This window comes from Staurois parvus, unplaced genomic scaffold, assembly GCF_062004578.1.
Source record: "Staurois parvus isolate SC_StPar_1 unplaced genomic scaffold, SC_StPar_1.0 ptg000282l, whole genome shotgun sequence".
In the NCBI taxonomy this organism is placed as follows: domain Eukaryota; kingdom Metazoa; phylum Chordata; class Amphibia; order Anura; family Ranidae; genus Staurois; species Staurois parvus.
The window spans coordinates 14,710,430-14,729,802 of NW_028318078.1; positions in this window are offsets into that span (position 1 = coordinate 14,710,430).

Genomic DNA, 19,373 nt, shown 5'->3' on the forward strand with positions numbered 1-19,373 from the left:
GAAAGACTGCTGACGGAATCCGTGAAGAGGAGTAGCAGGAGAAGGAGCATCTGAACGAGCGGAAGATGGCAACGAGCGACAACTCCCCTCAGCAGAGGTGTTGGAGCCTTGACTGGCTGATAGAGGGCGATTGACGTCGGGTGACGGAGCAAGTAACGGAGCGGGTGATGGAGCGGGGGCTGGGGCGGGCAGAACCGCCGTATCTTTATCACGGTTTTCCCAGGCCACCAAATGGCGACGCTGCATATGCTGCCGCAATGCTGTAGTCCCAACATGGGCCCCCTGGCCACGCTTGACTTTCTGGCCACATAGTCGACATACGGCTACGTTTACTTCCTCGGGCGGCTTGACAAAAAATTGCCACACCGCCGAGTAGGAAACTTTGCCCTCGATACTCCTCACTGGCTGACTGCTGCTTCCTCCGTGCACACCGGCACCACTACTGGCCGTGGTGGTAGGCTGCAGTGGAGCTGGTGCTCTACTCCGTGGCCGTTTGCCTCCACTGACACTGCTGCGACCCTGCTGCCTCCTGGGCAACCCACCGACTGTTTTGCTCGCTGCCAAGCTGCCACCCTCTTCTCCTGATGATGCGGAAGCAATAGCCTGATGACGACGAGGCTGCCAAGTGCGATCAGCCTCATCATCATCAATTAGGGTCTCCGCCTCACTACTAGCCCCCTCGGCTGCGTGTGGGTCAGGAGACAGACCTGTCTCTAGACCGGCTACCGAGCCACTCTCCTCGCCAGTACTTCTTCGCCTGGCTGCTGAAGAGGCGGATGTCTCCCCCCGTTCCTGACCGCCCTCTGTTAGCTCTTCCTCACTGTACAGTGGGGCTGAGCCCACATCATGTGATACTTCGCTTGGTGAGGGAACACCAAAGGACAGGGGCAGGTAGAGGACACGTGATTTCAGTGGGCTTGCTCCCGGGCCATGCCAACTAACGGTTGTGTCTGACGTACCCACCGACCGTTGGCTGTAGGTGTCAGAGGTGACCTGGGAAGAGGAAGACGACCGAGCCAACCAATCGATGACGGCAGGGTTGTCGGTGGAGACACGACCGCTGGATGACACCGGGAGCACTGGCCTCTGGCTGCGAATAGTGCTGCCTCGACCCCTTCCTCTGCTGCCACGTCTGCTCGCTCCTAAAACATTGCCTCCTCTGCCACTCCTCTGCATGTTGTCTGACATACTCTTTAATTAAACGATTCTGTGTCCCTGAGTAACAATTCTGTGTCTGTCCCTGAGTAACAATTCTGTGTCCCTGAGTAACGTTTCTGTGGCCCTAAGTAACAGTTCTGTGGCCCTAAGTAACAGTTCTGTGGCCCTCAGTAACAATTCTGTGGCCCTCAGTAACAATTCTGTGTCCCTGAGTAACAATTCTGTGTCCCTCAATAACAATTCTGTGTCTGTCCCTAAGTAACGTTTCTGTGGCCCTAAGTAACGTTTCTGTGGCCCTCAGTAACAAATCTGTGAATGGGAATATCCTCCTGCGCTTGGTATGGGTGAGTCCCTATCCTAACAGCTGCTATCACTCTGCCTTAACCAATAGGTGAAAAAGTAACAAACACAAAAATAGTGAAGCGCTAAAACGAATCCCTAAATACGCACACAGTGCATATAATAATAAATGAAAACCATATCTCATAAATCAAATATATCCGTGACATAAAAAAATATATCAATAGAAAAACAAAATAAAACCTTTTCTATGCCCCTAAATTATTTCTTTAAATCAAACAATGATAAAAAATAGAAAATCCATGATAATAAGAATAAGCAGTGATGAAACAAAATATATATAAAAAACTGTGTTAATTAATATATATATATATATATATATATATATATATATAAATATATATATATATATGTGATAATACCAATAATAAATGTGACACCTAACAGAATAAAGGCATATAAATAGTGAATCTCAATCAAATACGTGATTATTGTGAAAACACCATATATTAAGCTATTACATAAAAAAATCCACTAAAACTTGTGATGTTTAAATATGAAAAAGTGTCCATAAATGAACAAACACAGTCCATGCAGTAAGGTGAAAACGACACTCAGTGTTCTTCACTTCTAGTGCTCATGAAAAAGAAAGGGAAGAAATCCTCCAATGGCAGCAATGCCTGCTCACCTCCCCAACTCGACCCGCAAAGGGCCACAAGGCTATATCTCTCCTCCAGGTAATCCTTTGCTTCCAAGCAGCTCAGTAAGGAATCACAGGACCTCCTCTCCACCTCCTCTCAAACGTCATATAGGACACAAACAGAGCTTCCCATAGTGTAATACCATTTATTTCAGACACTCCATATAGCAAAAAGTTTCCGCTCACATGCGTATTGTTAGTAAAATGCAATCCTCCTCATTCCCTGGGTGCATTCACATGTACATAGGGAAACCAATATGGTCGCTGTGCTCGGACATCCATCCCCACGTGACCGGAAGTGATGTGTCTCTGGGCTGGGAAAAGCGTTCCGACGCGTTGCGTCACGTGCGTCGTGACTTCATCAGGGTACCGCCCCCCAGTGCCAAAATGTATTTATATAGGGAATGGTCAAATTACCATTCCCAATAGAAGGGCGGCCCTTCTATTAGAGCACAGCGACCATATTGGTTTCCCTATGTACATGTGAATGCACCCAGGGAATGAGGAGGATTGCATTTTACTAACAATACGCATGTGAGTGGAAACTTTTTGCTATATGGAGTGTCTGAAATAAATGGTATTACACTATGGGAAGCTCTGTTTGTGTCCTATATGACGTTTTGAGAGGAGGTGGAGAGGAGGTCCTGTGATTCCTTACTGAGCTGCTTGGAAGCAAAGGATTACCTGGAGGAGAGATATAGCCTTGTGGCCCTTTGCGGGTCGAGTTGGGGAGGTGAGCAGGCATTGCTGCCATTGGAGGATTTCTTCCCTTTCTTTTTCATGAGCACTAGAAGTGAAGAACACTGAGTGTCGTTTTCACCTTACTGCATGGACTGTGTTTGTTCATTTATGGACACTTTTTCATATTTAAACATCACAAGTTTTAGTGGATTTTTTTATGTAATAGCTTAATATATGGTGTTTTCACAATAATCACGTATTTGATTGAGATTCACTATTTATATGCCTTTATTCTGTTAGGTGTCACATTTATTATTGGTATTATCACATATATATATATATATATATATATATATATATATATATATATATATATATATATATATATATTAATTAACACAGTTTTTTATATATATTTTGTTTCATCACTGCTTATTCTTATTATCATGGATTTTCTATTTTTTATCATTGTTTGATTTAAAGAAATAATTTAGGGGCATAGAAAAGGTTTTATTTTGTTTTTCTATTGATATATTTTTTTATGTCATGGATATATTTGATTTATGAGATATGGTTTTCATTTATTATTATATGCACTGTGTGCGTATTTAGGGATTCGTTTTAGCGCTTCACTATTTTTGTGTTAGTAACAAATCTGTGTCCCTCAGTAACAATTCTGTGTCTGTCCCTAAGTAACGATTCTGTGGCCCTCAGTAACAATTCTTTATCCCTCAGTAACAATTCTGTCTGTCCCTGAGTAACAATTCTGTGTCCCTAAGTAACGTTTCTGTGGCCCTAACTAACGTTTCTCTGTCCCTAACTCTCTCCCTGAATACAGCCAGGTCTGCCTCTGTTGAATGACTGGAGGCAAATGGAGAATTCTAAAATGGCCGCCATTTATAGCTCGACCATTACACTGTGCTGGCTGGCTGGCTGCTGATTGGCTAATGCGATCACATGTCATGAATGAATGCATTATGGGTCAGCGCGCCTTGTCTGCGCGCCTTCCCAGACATCCCCGCTCCGTCGCCGCACATGTCGCCGCCATTTTAGGAAAAATTTCGATTCGCGCATCCGAAGTCTGCTTATTTTCGGATTCAACGCGAATCGAAATTTTCCTAATATTCGAAACGAATTCCACTTCGCCTACTTCGATTCACTCATCTCTAATCAACATCCAAAAATTACAACAAGGCTGCATTGAAAGAGACTACGAGGCACATGGTCGTTGTTACCAACTGAGAGATAAATGTGTAAATATTAAGTGTCCCATACTAGTGCATATTATAACCAATACCATGTCCCAAGGATCAGTAGAAAATAAAGAGATAGTATGAAAATACAATATTACTCAGGTTATGGCATGTCAGAGGCAGTGGAGGGTTCGTCCAGCCATTTGGATCATACACTATCACATTTTTTGGGGCATCCTCTGTGCATATAAGTATCCTTATAAAGTGGTAAATTAGCATTAATTATCCGCTTCCATGACATAATAGGGGAGCAGGTTTCTTGCAGCACAGAGTGATGGCCTTTCTAGCGAAGTATAATAATAGACTAATCAGGGTACGTTCAGCCACAGTGGGCAGGAGATCACTATCCAGACCTAACAAACATACCGAGGGTTGTATGAGGACCGAGGTCAACATATTGTACAAGGATATTACATCCTTCCAGAAATCAGACAATGCTGCACAAGGCCAAAACACATGGGCAAAATCTCCCAGTGAGCCCCCACAATGCCAACATTCAAGGGAGTGTGATGAGCTCATTTTGTGGAGCCTATATGGGGTGTAGTAGGCTATAAATTCTATTTTTGATACAATGTTTCTGTCTGGATTATGGAAGTTATACAATTGTCTCCGCACACATCACCCTCAGGAGGTATGACATGCACACTACACACACAGCATAGTGATTGACACTCCCTACAGCCAATTATCTCAAAGCTCGGGTTCCTTCTGTCACTGTCCGTCCAATCACAGACCGCAGCTGTCAGTGCAGTTTGCTGGAAATGTATTTGAATTTAATGGGGTGAAGGGAGCCTGGCCCATACTCATCATTACCCCACATGATCTTAACCATTTGCACTACAGAAGATACCCCCCTTCTTGACCAGGCTGTTTTCTTGTGATACGGCACTGCGTTACTTTAACTGACAAGTGCGTGGTCATGCAATGCTGTACATATATGAAATTTATGTCATTTTTTTCACATAAATAGGGCTTTCTTTCATGGGTATTTGATCACCTCTGCATTTATTTTTTGTGCTATAAACAATAAAATTTTGATTAAAAAAAAACAATATTTTTTTTCTTTTTGCTATAAAACCTATCCAATCAAAAATTAAAAAAATAAAATTTCGGCCAAAATGTAGTCTGCTACATGTCTTTGCTAAAAAAAAAATCCCAATAAGTGTATATTAAGTGGTTTACGTAAAAGTTATAGCGTCTACAAATCGTGGTATATACAGTATACTGGAATTTTTATTTTTTTTTTATACTAGTAGTGGCGGAGATCAGCGACTTATAGCGGGACTGCAGCAGGCCTTCTGACACTGTGTGGGAACTGACTAACTGCCACTGACATCTCCAGTGACACAAATCAGGTGATCAGTGCTAATAAAAAGCACAGACACTGTACTAATACACTGGGCAGGAAGGAGTTAACATCTGGGGATATCAAAGGGTTAACTGTGTGTTAGGAGTGATTTTATTGTGTACAGTGTTGTGTTTTACTAAGCAGACCTGCTGCTTTCTATCTCTTTGCTGTGCAGATAGAAAGCAGCATGCCCATACTGATAGGACACACAGATCTCTCCCGTCTCAGCTTCGCCAATGATCACCGAGTCCCAGCAGAAAATCGTCGGCCAAGACACGGTGATTGACATCCTCAGGAGCCAATAGTAGCGCGGGTAGGGCAGCATGCACGCCCCCTACCCGGAAATGCAAAATCATGTATACAGTTGCATTCAAAATAATAGCAGTCAGACATAACTAACCTGATAAAAATGCATTGACTCCTGCTGCTCTTCTCTGGGTAAATGCATCTATTTCCTATCTCCGCTCTTAACTAGAAAAACGCATTGACTCCTGTTAAATTCAGAACAAATGGTGTATTTATATTTGTGTGTATGTTGACCAGTCCTCACCTCTAGCTGCGCTCAGGTTTACGACTGTAGCCTGTTCCCAATGAAACATCCCCCACTATTCATGAGATCCTTATCAGCTTCTAATTGGGGTGGAGTTGAATGCTCATTTGAGCATCTCCCTATAAATTTAGATCAGCTCATGGGGGGAGATCACTGATGAGGGGCACAGTCTCTGATGGGGGTGCTGCTTTTGCGTGAGTGCTGCGTTGAAGGAGTGAATAGAAGAAGCAGTTAAACACAGCAGTTGAACTAAAGCAGGAGAACTTAAGCAGCAGGAAGACACAACAACAGCAAGAAATTCTACTGCATGCTGGATAGACTGCAAGCAATCACCCTGGGAAACCTCTCTTACATACCTGAGTCCCACTCCGTGTACCTTTATATAATACGCCCCCTCTTCTCCTAATCATATTCTATCCTCTGTTCCCAAATCTCATTTCTTTACCCCTCTGCTCCACCCCAAAACTTGTACATCTCCCCCTCATTGCTATCATCTCCCTACTACTGCTCTCATCACCTCCCCAAAATACCTCTTCCACTCCTCCTTCTCATTTTCCTCTCCTCCGTTCCCAAAATCCATTCACTATATCCCTCTGCCCCTCCACGGCACCCACCACCTCCTCCTATTACTCCACTTTCCCACTGACCCGAACACCTCCACTAGTAGTTTCTCACGCTCCTGCACATCCTGCTCCCATGCCACCTTTCTCACCCTTCTCCTCCTCCTAACCGCGGGGGACATCTCCCCGAATCCTGGCCCTCCACCACCTCCCTTACCCGCACAACACCCTCCCGCCTCCACGTCCCGCCGCAACCCCCGCAACTTAGTATCTGTCCCCCTGCTCCCTAAAATCTCCCCCCCGTTTTCATGTGCACTCCTGAACGTCCGATTGGTGTGCAAAAAGCTTACCGCCATCCACAACCTCTTTGTTTCCCGCTCCCTCAACCTCCTGGCGATTACGGAAACCTGGATCCAGCCCACTGACTCTACCTCCCCTGCTGCACTCTCCTACGGAGGTCTCACCTGGACCTACTCACCCAGGCCTAATGGTCATAAAGGTGGTGGGGTTGGTCTGCTCCTGTCACCGCAGAGCACCTTCCAAGTCCTCCCAAACCCCCCTCTCTATGCTTCTCCTCCTTCGAGGCCCACTGCGTCCGACTATTCTCCCCAACCCCCTGAAGATTGCTGTGATATACCGGCCTCCTGAATCCATATCCCTCTTCCTGGATGACTTTTCCTCCTGGCTACCCTTCTTCCTCTCCTCTGAGCTACCCACCATCATCCTTGGGGATTTCAACATTCCTGTCAACCTCGACAACCCAGACACATCCCATCTCCTCCACTTAACCTCCTCCTTTGCACTTGCACAGTGCATACAATCCACCACCCACTCCCACGGTAATATCCTTGATCTTGTCTTCTCCAACCGCTGAGCTCCCCACAACCTCACTAACACCCCCTTCCCTCTCTCTGACCACAACCTGATTACCTTCTCTATCTCCACATCCTCTAACGCCTACCCCTCCAAATGTCACACTACTACCAGCCGTAACCTCCGCAACCTTAACCCTGCCCCCCTCCACTCTGCAGCTGATCAACTCCATGACAGCATCCTCCCCCTGTCCTGCCCCAACTTGGCTATGACTGCCTACAACAACACGCTGTCAACAGCCCTTGACTCACTAGTGCCTTTAACCACATGCAACATCAGAGCCCGACCGCTCCAGCCCTGGCAGACTGATCACACCAAAACCCTCAAACGACACAGTTGTGCCCTGGAGCGACTATGGCGCAAAACCAAATCCCAACAAGCCTTCACCCGCTACAAATCTGCCTTTCACACCTCCTTCCTCCATGCAGCCAAACAAGCCTACTTCCTGACCCTCATCAAGGCCCTCTCCTCCAATCCTCGCCGACTCTTCTCCACCTTCAACTCTCTACTCTCGCCACCCCCACCTCCACCTCCACCCAGTACCTCACTCACTGCCCTTCAGATTGCCAATCACTTCAAAAACAAGATTGACACAATTCGCAAGGACATCGCCGCAACTCACACGCCCTCTCAACCCGTCCCCTCTCACACAGCTACCCCCTCATCCCCCCTCCCCTTCGACATAACCCGCAGGGACTTCGTCGCTGCTCAAATTCCCTCCAACCCCGTTCCCCCTCACTCAGCTTCCCCCTCATCAGCCCTCTCCCATGGCCCCACCACTGCTCTGACCTCCACTTCCACCCCACCCTACATTCCTCATACTGAAGCTCCCCCAACACTCCGCACCTTTGACCTTACTACCATCGAGGAAGTCTCCAAGATCCTCTCTGATGCCTGCCTCACCACCTGCCCCCTCGACCCTATCCCCTCACAACTCCTACGACCTCCCTCCCCCTCCATCCTACGCTCCCTCACCCACATCTTTAATCTCTCCCTCTCCTCCGGCACTTTCCCCTCCCCTCTGAAACATGCACACATCACCCCCATACTTAAAAAGCCCTCCCTGGACCCCAATGACCCAAACAACCTCAGACCCATCTCCCTGCTCCCATTTACATCTAAACTCCTCGAGCACCTAGTCTACACCCGCCTATGCTCTCACCTCAACGACAACAACCTCCTTGATCCCCTACAGTCCAGCTTCCGTCCCCTACACTCCACCGAAACTGCCTTACTCAAACTCTCCAACGACCTGCTAACCGCCAAAGCTAATGGCCACTATTCAGTGCTCCTACTCCTTGACCTCTCTGCGGCCTTCGACACAGTCGACCACCCCCTCCTCCTCAAAAAACTACACTCCCTCGGCCTCAGAGATTCTGCTGTCTCCTGGCTCTCATCCTACCTGTCACAACGCTCTTTCAGCGTTACCTATAATGCTACCACCTCCCCCTCACTCCCCCTCTCTGTTGGGGTCCCTCAAGGCTCTGTTCTCGGGCCCCTTCTCTTCTCCATCTACACCTCCTCCCTTGGCCAACTGATACACTCTCACGGCTTCAACTACCACCTCTATGCCGACAACACACAGATCTATCTCTCAACCCCCCACCTCACCCCCTCGGTCTCCGCCCGAATCACACACCTACTGAGCGACATATCAGACTGGATGTCGCTCCACTTCCTTAAACTGAACCTCTCCAAAACCGAGTTTCTTGTCTTCCCCCCAGCCCGGACACCACTCCCCATTGACTTCTCCGTCACATCCAACAACGCCACCATCAAACCTGCCCCGCAGGCCAGAGTACTTGGTGTCATTCTGGACTCCAACCTATCCTTCCAGCCCCAAGTCCAATCTTTAACAAACTCGTGCAGACTCCACCTCCCCAACATCGCCAAAATACGTGCGTTCCTAACTCCAGAAACCACTAAACAGCTCATCCACTCCCTCATCATATCACGACTCGACTACTGCAACTCCCTCCTCACTGGCCTGCCTCGCCGCTGGCTATCCCCGCTTCAGTCGATCCTGAATACGGCTGCCAGACTCATTCACCTTTCCAACCGCTCCATTTCCGCCACCCCCCTCTGCCAATCCCACCACTGGCTTCCGATTGCGCAACGGATCAAATTCAAAATCCTAACGCTGACGTACAAAGCTGTCCACCATACTGCCCCGAACTACATCACTGACCTAATATCCAAGTACCGCCCAGCACGCACACTCCGCTCCTCACAAGACCTCCTTCTCTCTAGTTCCCTGGTCTCCTCCTCCCATGCCCGCCTCCAGGACTTCTCCAGGGTGTCACCCATCCTCTGGAACTCCCTGCCCCAACCCATCAGATTATCACCTACTCTCCTCTCCTTTAGGCGCACCCTGAAAACTCATCTCTTAAGGGAAGCCTACCCCACCCCCTGCTAACTTGCCGACCTCCTCCACTCTTCCTACCACTCCATCCCCCACAGCTATCTCCTCCTGTGCCACCATTCCTTCCCTCCTAGATTGTAAGCTCGAAAGAGCAGGGCCCTCAATCCCCTCATGTTTTGCATTGTATTGGTATTGTTCTGTCACATGTTCTGTCCCCCTTTGTAATGTACAGCGCTGAGTGAACTATTGGCGCTTTATAAATACTGTATAATAATAATAATAATAACCTGATCAATCACTGTTTTTGGTAGAAATTATATTTCTACATGGCAAATAATTTACTGGCAGGTGTAGTAGAGTAATAGAAATCCAACAGACCCAACAGTCATGATATGCATGCTGCTGATTCTGTGTAATTGAATCACTAATTGAAAGGGACATGTTCAAAATAATAGCAGTGTGGAGTTCTATTAGTGAGGTCATTTATTCTTTGAAAAACAGGTGGCAATTATTGCCCTTATTTAAGGAAGGAAGGCAGCAAATGTTGTACATGCTGGTTACAGTGCATTTCTCTCTGAAATTCTGAGGAAAATGGGTCGTTCCAGACATTGTTCAGAAGAACAGCGTACCTTGAATAAAAAGTTGATTGAAGAGGGGAAAACATATAAAGAAGTGCAGAAAATGATAGGCTGCTCAGCTAAAATGATCACAAATGCTTTAAAATGGCAACCAAAACCTGAAAGATGTGGAAGAAAGCGAAAAACTACCATTCGAATGGATAGAAGAATAGCCAAAATGGCAAGGACTCAGCCAACAATCAGCTCCAGGAAGATCAAAGAAGGTCTAAAGTTACCTGTGAGTACTGTTACAATTAGAAGACGCCTATGTGAAGCCAAGCTATCTACAAGAAACCCCCGCAAAGTCCCACTGTTGAAAAAAAGACATGTGCTGAAGAGGTTACAATTTGCCAAAGAGAACATTTACTGGCCTAATGAGAAATGGCACAACATTTTGTGGACTGATGAAAGTAAGATTGTTCTTTTTGGGTCTAGTGACCAGAGACAGTTTGTCAGACGACCCCCAAACACTGAATTCAAGCCACAGTAAACTGTGAAGACAGTGAAGCATGGTTGCACAAGCATCATGATATGGGGATGTTTCTCATACTACGGTGTTGGGCCTATTTATCGCATACCAGGGATCATGGATCAGTTTGAATACATCAGAATACTTGAAGAGGTCATGCTGCCTTATGCTGAAGAGGAAATGCCCTTGAAATGGGTGTTCCAACAAGACAACGACCCCAAACACACCAGTAAACGTGCAACATCTTGGTTCCAGACCAACAAGATTGATGTTATGGAGTGGCAAGCCCAATCCCCGGATCTTAATCCAATAGAAAACTTGTGGGGTGACATCAAAAATGCAGTTTCTGAGGCAAACCAAGAAATAGAGAAGAACTGTGGAATGTAGTCCAATCATGCTGGGCTGGAATACCCATTCACAGGTGCCAGAAGTTGCTTGACTCCATGCAACACAGATGTACAGCAGTCCTCAGAAACAATGCTTATACAACTAAATATTAATTAAGTGATTCAAAGGAAAGCAAAATTTTCCAACATTTTTCAGTTTATATAGTGAATGTTTGAGTTTGTAAAGAAGAATACAAACACTGCTATTTTTTTGAACAGTCTAATCACTTTTCTTAAATTTTGTTAGAGGAACAACACAAATTTGATATGTTTTTCTTCATGTTTTGATTTGGAATAGAATGTGTAGTGTTCCCAATGCATTTGTGTGTATGGAAATAAAAGCTATTAGAAGGATTTTGAGCTTTATTCACTTTTTTTCAACACACTTTCGTGAGGGAGGGAAGTGCTGGTCGGTGTCAGGGTCTCTCTTTGGGGGGGGGAGCCAATTCACGGGAAGTGAGGGGAACTGTCTCTAAAGTAAGGGAAATCCCTTGTAGTCACCAAAACTAGTGTGCCCATTGGAAGATTTTCCCTCTCTTCATCTTCTGGTGACCACTCAAAATTTGGGATTTCCTTTCAGGTTTAGTGAAATCAGAACAGAAAAAAAAAGTGAATCTCCTTAATGGCGACATACGCATGACAGGTGTTCTAATCCTTCTCCACTCTATCCAAAGCAAAAAAAAGCATTGCCTTCAGTTAGGTGGTATTCGTGCAGGTGTTTAGCCACGGTGCAAATCTCAGCATCAAGAATCTACACGTTCCTGCGATTGGGATTGACAGCTGTGTTTGGATAGCTACGGCCACAGCGCTTGCACACTGCAATGACAGACTGCTGGCAGCTGCAGCTATTTGGACCTGTTTGCACAGCCAGTGATTACCTGGGATGAACTTGCTTTAGAAAACTGACCTGCTGACCAGTGATGTATTTAGGTTTCATGCTGCCCTAGGCAACACAAAAATTGGCTCCCCCCCCCCCCAAAGAGAGACCCTGACACCGACCAGCACTTCCCTCCCTCATGAAGAAAGCCTGACATTGACCAACAACACCCCCAGCCCCCCACCCAAAAGAGCCTTCCACTACCACCACCCCCCATACACTGGCAACCCCCCACCCTGGGATGAGATAAGACACTCACTTTCACAGCTCTGGAAATCCCCAAGAACAAGAGTCAGGCTCTGCATACACCATCAAGCAGCCCGTGGCCTCTCTCAGATCCCACCTGGTCCCCATGCTGCATGTGTCCTTTCTTCCATCTCTTCTTTCAGGGCCGCACTGCCCCCTTAAACATGCTGCTGCTCCCCTGAAAATTGACACCCTAGGCAAATGCCTTGTTTGCCTTGTGGTAAATACATCCCTGCTGCTGACCCAAAAATGTATGCAGATTAGGACTTTCAAACTTTTCAACCTTCTTATGTGTTCCAGGCCAGCAACCTAGGGAGTGTACCACCATAAAAGCCAGCAGCTAACATTTTCAGAAGGAGATCAGCAGTGGCAGCTGACATACTGTATTACTGTGGTGCCAGGTTTACTTAAAGCCTACAGGGCCCTTATACCCCCTTCCTACCCAGGCCAATTTCCAGCTTTCAGTGCTGTTGCACTTTGAATGACAATTGCGCGGTCATGCAACACTGTACCCATATGAAATTTTTGTCATTTTTTTGTGACAGAGCTTTATTTTGGTGGTATTTAATCACCTCTGGTAAACCACTGAAAATTTTGAAAAAAAAAGTTTTTTCTTAGTTTTTGTTATAAAATTTTGTAAATAAGTGATTTTTCTCCTTCACTGATGTGCGCTAATGAGCCTGCACTGATGGACACTGATAGGTGGCACTGATGAGGAGGCACTGGTAGATGGCACTGATGGGCATTGACAGGCATCACTGATGGGCACTGAAAGGCAGCACTCATATATGGCACTGATAGGCGGCACTGACTGGCACTGATAAGCGGCACTGACTGGCACTGTTAAGCGGCACTAATAGGCAGCACTGACGGGCACGGATAGGCGGCACTGATGCACACTGATAGGCGGCACTGATAGGTGGCGCTGACTGGCATTGATAAGTGGCACTGACTGGCACTGATGGGTGACACTGAAAGGCAGCTCAGATGGGCAATGATATGTGGCATTGATGTGGCACTGATGGGCACTGAAATGTGGCACTGATGGGCACTGGCAGGTGGCATGGATGAGCACTGAGAGCTGGAACTGATGGACACTGACAGGTGGCGCTGCTGGGGCTACACAGATCATCAGGGCACACTGATCATCAGTGCTCTGATGATCTGTGTACATGTCCCCTCCGAGGAATGTCGATTTCCGCCTCTCCTCTCCTCACGAGCTGTCAGCGTGACAGCTCGTGGGGAGAGAAATGCAGATAACCAGCATTTCCCTGTCTACATGTGATCAGCTGTGATTGGACACAGCTGATCACATGACCGAGCCGACATCTTCAGCTCTTTCCGTTGATCGGTGATCTGCTGTGTCCGAGGGACACAGCACACCACCGATCGCCGTGCTGCCCTGCTCCCGGAGCCGCGCATGCGTGGTTAGAATGGGAGGATGTCATATGACGTCCTCCCAGAACGAGAGAACCGCCTTGCGTCCGTCATTTTACTATATGGTAGGCGGCGGTTAAAATGTTGTCATCTTTAGGGCTCTTGCACACGGGCCACCTGAGGCCTGTTCAATGCAACTGCTGCCATATATCCTCCACCCAGGCAGCCCAGTTGCAGCATACAGCCTTTCATTAACCACTTGCCCTCCAGAGGATTTATCCCCCTTCCTGACCAGGCCATTTTTTTGATACGATGCTGCGTTACTTTAACTGACAATTGCGCAGTCATGCAACGCTGCATCCAAATGCAATTTATGTCCTTTTGTCACAAATGGAGCTTTCTTTCTTTGCTCACCTCTGTGTTTTTTGGGGTTTTTTTGCGCTATAAACAAAAAAAAATGTTGAAAAAAAATATATATTTTTGACTTTTTGCTGTAAAACTTGTCCAGTAAAGAAAATTTAAAAAAAGTCAAATTTTGTCATAGATTTAGGATACAATGCATTCTGCAACATGTCTTTGCTACAAAAAAAATCCCAATACGTGTAAATTAATTGGTTTACGCAAAAGTTATGGCATCTACAGATGGTGGTATAGATACTGGAATTTTTAAAAAAAAAATTTTATACTAGTAATGGCGGTGATCAGCAACTTATAGCGGGACTGCGGCGAGCATTCTGACATTGGGGGGAACTAACTGTCCCTGACATCCCCAATTACACTAACAGAGTGATCAGTGCTAATAAAAAGCACTGACACTGTATTTATGACACTGGGCAGGAAGGGGATAACATTTGGGATGATCAAAGGGTTAACTGTGTGCTGTGTGGGTTTTACTAGGGAGGCATGCTGTTTTGAATTGCTCTGCTATGCACAGCAATACAAAGCAGCATGCTGGAGCTGACAGGGGGGAGATCTGTGTTGTTTACATACAGACCTCCCCCCCCATCAGTGATACTTGGTGATTGCCGGGTATCTCCAGCCAGGACCCAGTGATTGACAGCTGTAGCCGCCAATGGCAGAGCAGGTAGGGTGCGCATGCCCCCTACCCGGAAATATAAGTTCAAGTATATATACGTGATTTTGCATAGCCCTGCCGCCCTGTAGCAGTAGTTCTGCTATAGGGTGGTCAGGAAGTGGTTAAAGCTTAACTTGAGGTTTGCTATGACTTTAAGGGTGGGTTCACACTGCCTGCGCACTAAACTGCAGATGTTTAGAGTGTGGGCAGCTCTCCTTTCCACCAGCAGTAAGGTGTGGTGTAATGTGCGTTTTGTCACACAGTTCCCTCTTTTGTGTCAACTTTATTTAAAGTGCACAAAGTGGCCCTTCATTCATGTCACTGTACAGCAGCTTGATGCATTGTGCTGCTGTACAGTGACATGCAATCCCTTCCTGTACGCTGCAACAAAATGTAGCATGTCTGCATTTTATCGCAGCTCACTACAATAAACCTCCAGTGTGAACAGGACACATAGAAAACAATAGTTTTATGTGTTATAGCAGTGATCTGCATTCATCCAGTGTGGTAAAATGCAGGTCACCGCACTGTGTAAACAGGGCCTAAATTGTTTGTTTGGGCCAAGGTGTCACAAATGAATTTCTTCTTTCACTAACAGATGTGCCTGCCAGGAGAACTGTATAATTTGTAAGTAGAATTAGCTACATACTGTATACATTGCTTGTGTTCCAACAGCAGGATGGAGACTTCCTGTCCTGTTCCTTGAACAAAATCGAGTCGAGCTGAGCGCTGCTCAGCCATTCATAGTAAGCTTTGTATTTATAACTGAATACAAGGCTTCCTCTAATTGGCTGAGGTGAAGAGGCGGGCAGATGTCATCATAATCTCTACCTCAGCCAGTCAGAGGAAGCCTGGTATTCATTTATAAAATACAAAGCTTTGTATGAATGGCATCCCGGTTTGAGTTTATTTTGGGAACAGGACAGGAAGTCCCTGTCGCCCTGCTAGAACCCAGCACTGTATCCTGTATGTAACTGATGCTACATACATTTTATACAGAGCTCCCAGCAGACACATCTGTTAGTGAACAAAATAGTTTCTTTGTGCCAACTTGACCCAAGTGAAATATTTAAAGCCCTGGTGCCCAACCTGTGGCGCAAGGACTGCATGCGGCCCTTTGATATGATGTGCGGCCCTCCGTCCTCAGCAGTCTGTAGTGGAGACAGTGGAGGCTGACAGCATACTAGCCTCATGTAACATGTTCCCAGTTTTGCATTGTCTTCCGCAGCATATTCCCAGCCAAAAATGTAGCATGTCCACATTCTCTGACCCTCATTTCCTCTATTAGGTTTGTAGTTTCTGACAGTCCTCTCAAGCATTGCATGTATTGAACATTATTAAAGCGTTCAGCAAACTGTTGGCGCTATATAATCCTGAATAATAATAATAATAATAGTATGTGTGGCCCCTTGGTGATGTCAGGATCCACATTTAAGAGCCTCCTTAGCTCACAAGTTGACAACCACTGATTTAACCTCTTCACGCCAACTGTAGGCAAATATGCGGCCTCTCAGCTTTGACACCGAGCATCCACATATTTGCGTACCATTTGTAAACAAACATGTGCGGAGAGTGCTCGCCCTGCGTGCTCCCAGCACATGTGCCAATGTTCCACGGAAAGGTCCCGATCTCTCCTTGTGATCGGGACCTTTCCGATCATGTGACTGTCATGACAACCAATCACGGTGGTCACATGACCCTAAACCCCGGCCCGCCTCCCGGTGTCAGAAACCCCTTAAAGGGCCGGGAGGCACCGGCGTGAATGGGGTTAAAGTCATAGGAAACCTGGAGTTAGGCTACAAAATGAAATGCTGTACGCTACTGTACTTAGGGCCGTGGATAAAGGGGTACCACCGGTCCTCCTGTACGGGGGCCAGGCAGCAGGGGGCACGGAGGGTGATCAGCTCAGTTTGGGGAGACAATTACTGGAACCGATCCCCCTGTATGGCTCTCTCGGCACCAGCTGAAAGCTGGCTTCTTCTCCTCTCTCTCCCGCTGGCTTTCAGCTGCTGCAGAGAGAGCCATACAGGGTATTGTTCCAGTAATTGACGATTGTGCGCAATAGAGACATGGACGCTGTGTGCGACAGCCATCTTGTTCAGGTCTCAGCCATGTTGTTTTTCATTTATAATAATCTCTCTCTCTCCTCCCTTCTCTAGAAAATGGAATTTGTAGCTGTAAGTTGTAACAACTTCAAAAGAGCCTCTTATCTGAAATAAAACACAAATAGAGGCCAGCTCCAGAGCTGTAAACCGCTAATTAGTCCTGTGCAGGATGTCTGGTTTTCAGGAACTATGAAAACCCCTTTCCTCTGCCCTATCGTAAATCAGTAACTCTGTCAGCCCTCACACATGACCTGTTAGGCCATTAGGGCTCTAGGAATATAGAGCATGACATAAGACATCCATGCCACATGTCACAATTTCACATACAGTTCATAGCATCCAACAGGAACTGGGCACATTAATATTAGGTATATATTTGTATAGAGCATTTCATATTGAGCCAAACAAAGTCATACATGACTATGTTGGCACATATGAGAGAGAAGGCGACACCCCTTTAATATCATAGAAAAGGACTGACAGGCCTGGAGAAAGGAGCTCTTGTTTAACACCAATCAAGAAACATCTAATGGACTTGAGAGCCAAGGCAACATTTTTGCTCAGACAATTGGACTCTGCTAAATCCAGGACTTTGCAAGTATTCTGCCTTCTTAACTCCTTTTTTTTATTTCTCTGTTGCATTATTGTTCTCTTTGAGTCTTTGTAACCCCTTTTTCTGTAAATATTTTAATTGCACCATTTTGACCTTTTTAGTAATAAACCCTTTTTTGAAAAGTGTTGAAACTGTCTCTAAAGATTTTAATGCAAACTAAAGAATCCCTGTCTCTTGAAGAGTGCTACTGTATGTAATAATCCTCTGAATATCCCTGTCTGTGGTGACAGTGTGTGTTACAGACATTTATGCTAATATCATAGTGTTATTACTAGGATTTGTGAGTTTCCTCCTCTGTAAAAAGGTGGTGGTGGCAGTGTGAAGGGTTAATTGTGTGACCAGTTTTTTCTTTGTATGTTAACTTTGGAGGTTCAGTGGGTGCATTGGACACCCTGGCTGCCGTTGTGCTACATGCTGGGTGTCAGGTGTGCTCCCATGACCTTAATGAGGGGTGGGCTCCCTCAGGTTCACCTGCCCTTGTTTTTATCCATTTAAATGCATGTGCCTCCATTGTGAGGACTCTCAAGATTTATAGAGTTAGGACCACAGATACCCAGGGTGCCGTGATGTGGCTCTGTGGCTTACGTATGTATTTGCAAATGTGTGCTAACTAAACCCGTTTTTAAATGCATGTTCTTAGATAGGTTAATTTGGTTTTTGATAGTTGGCTAACTGGCTGGCAGTTTGAACTGGCTTTCTTATCCCCCTCTTTTGATAAGTTATACTTATCCATGTTCCTTGCCGACAAATACATTATTAGACTGGGGTAGGCTGGCAAGTTGAACTGGATAGTCCTATTTTTTAATTGCGCAATTAACCTGACCCAGTAATAATCGCTCTCAGGCTGCTGGCACATAGATTGTTGTCCTGTGAGCTGGGTGCAGCTGAGGGTACAGCTGAGAGTGGCATTGTTATGCAAGTGGCAGCGCTGTGTGAGATCGGCTGCTCCTTTGTCCCGAGTTGGTGAGAAGAGCAGGGGTCGGGTGATGCGTTCCGTCACACCCCCCACTGCAAAAATCACCCTACCTGTATACCATACATTCCCCCTGTTGCCCAGGCCCCCCCACCTCCACAGTGCTGCCTGCTTCCCTCCTCTCCTTTCCATTGGCAGCTGCAAGCACACAATAGGATCCTTCAGAATGGAGAGTGGGGGAAGGGTATGCGCCACATTTACCAGACCCTTTCTTTCCTGAATGAACACAATGAGTGATTGGTACTGATCACTCAATGAGTTCATTCATAACTGAAGCCTAGTAAACTGTGTTTTTTGGGGAGGAGGGGGGTCCTGTCAGATTGGCTGTTTGGGGCCCCGTAGTTTCTAACAGTAGCCCTGACTGTACTCATGTACTGTATATGGCAGTGCTATTGTAAACACAAGCACAAGCTTTTGCTGGAACACTGCACCTGGGCTGCCTAGGCAGAGAAAATACGGCTGCGGTTACACTGAACAGGCTTAGCTGATCCATATGCAAGATTAATTTTTTTTAGAAAGTTAGATTTTTTTTGTGTACAGTGTTTTATGTGAACTGATCTAAAATGTACATTTCATTGCTGCATAGAACACTACAAGTATTAACTTGCATCAAGGTAGATATGAATCATGGTCTGTTCTTCTAGGGGTGGAGATGCTATGAGAAGATTAGGTAAAGGCCCCCTTCCTGTAAAGGCAGTGCGAGCTCAGAGAAACGAAACTAACCTGACTAAGAGAATTCCCAGCATCCTCCACTCCACTGGGAAAGGGAGAATCACTCCCACACAAAGGAGGGGGGAGAGCTCAGGAGGAGACTGCTGCTGGCTGATGTTGCACAATATGGCTTCTAAAT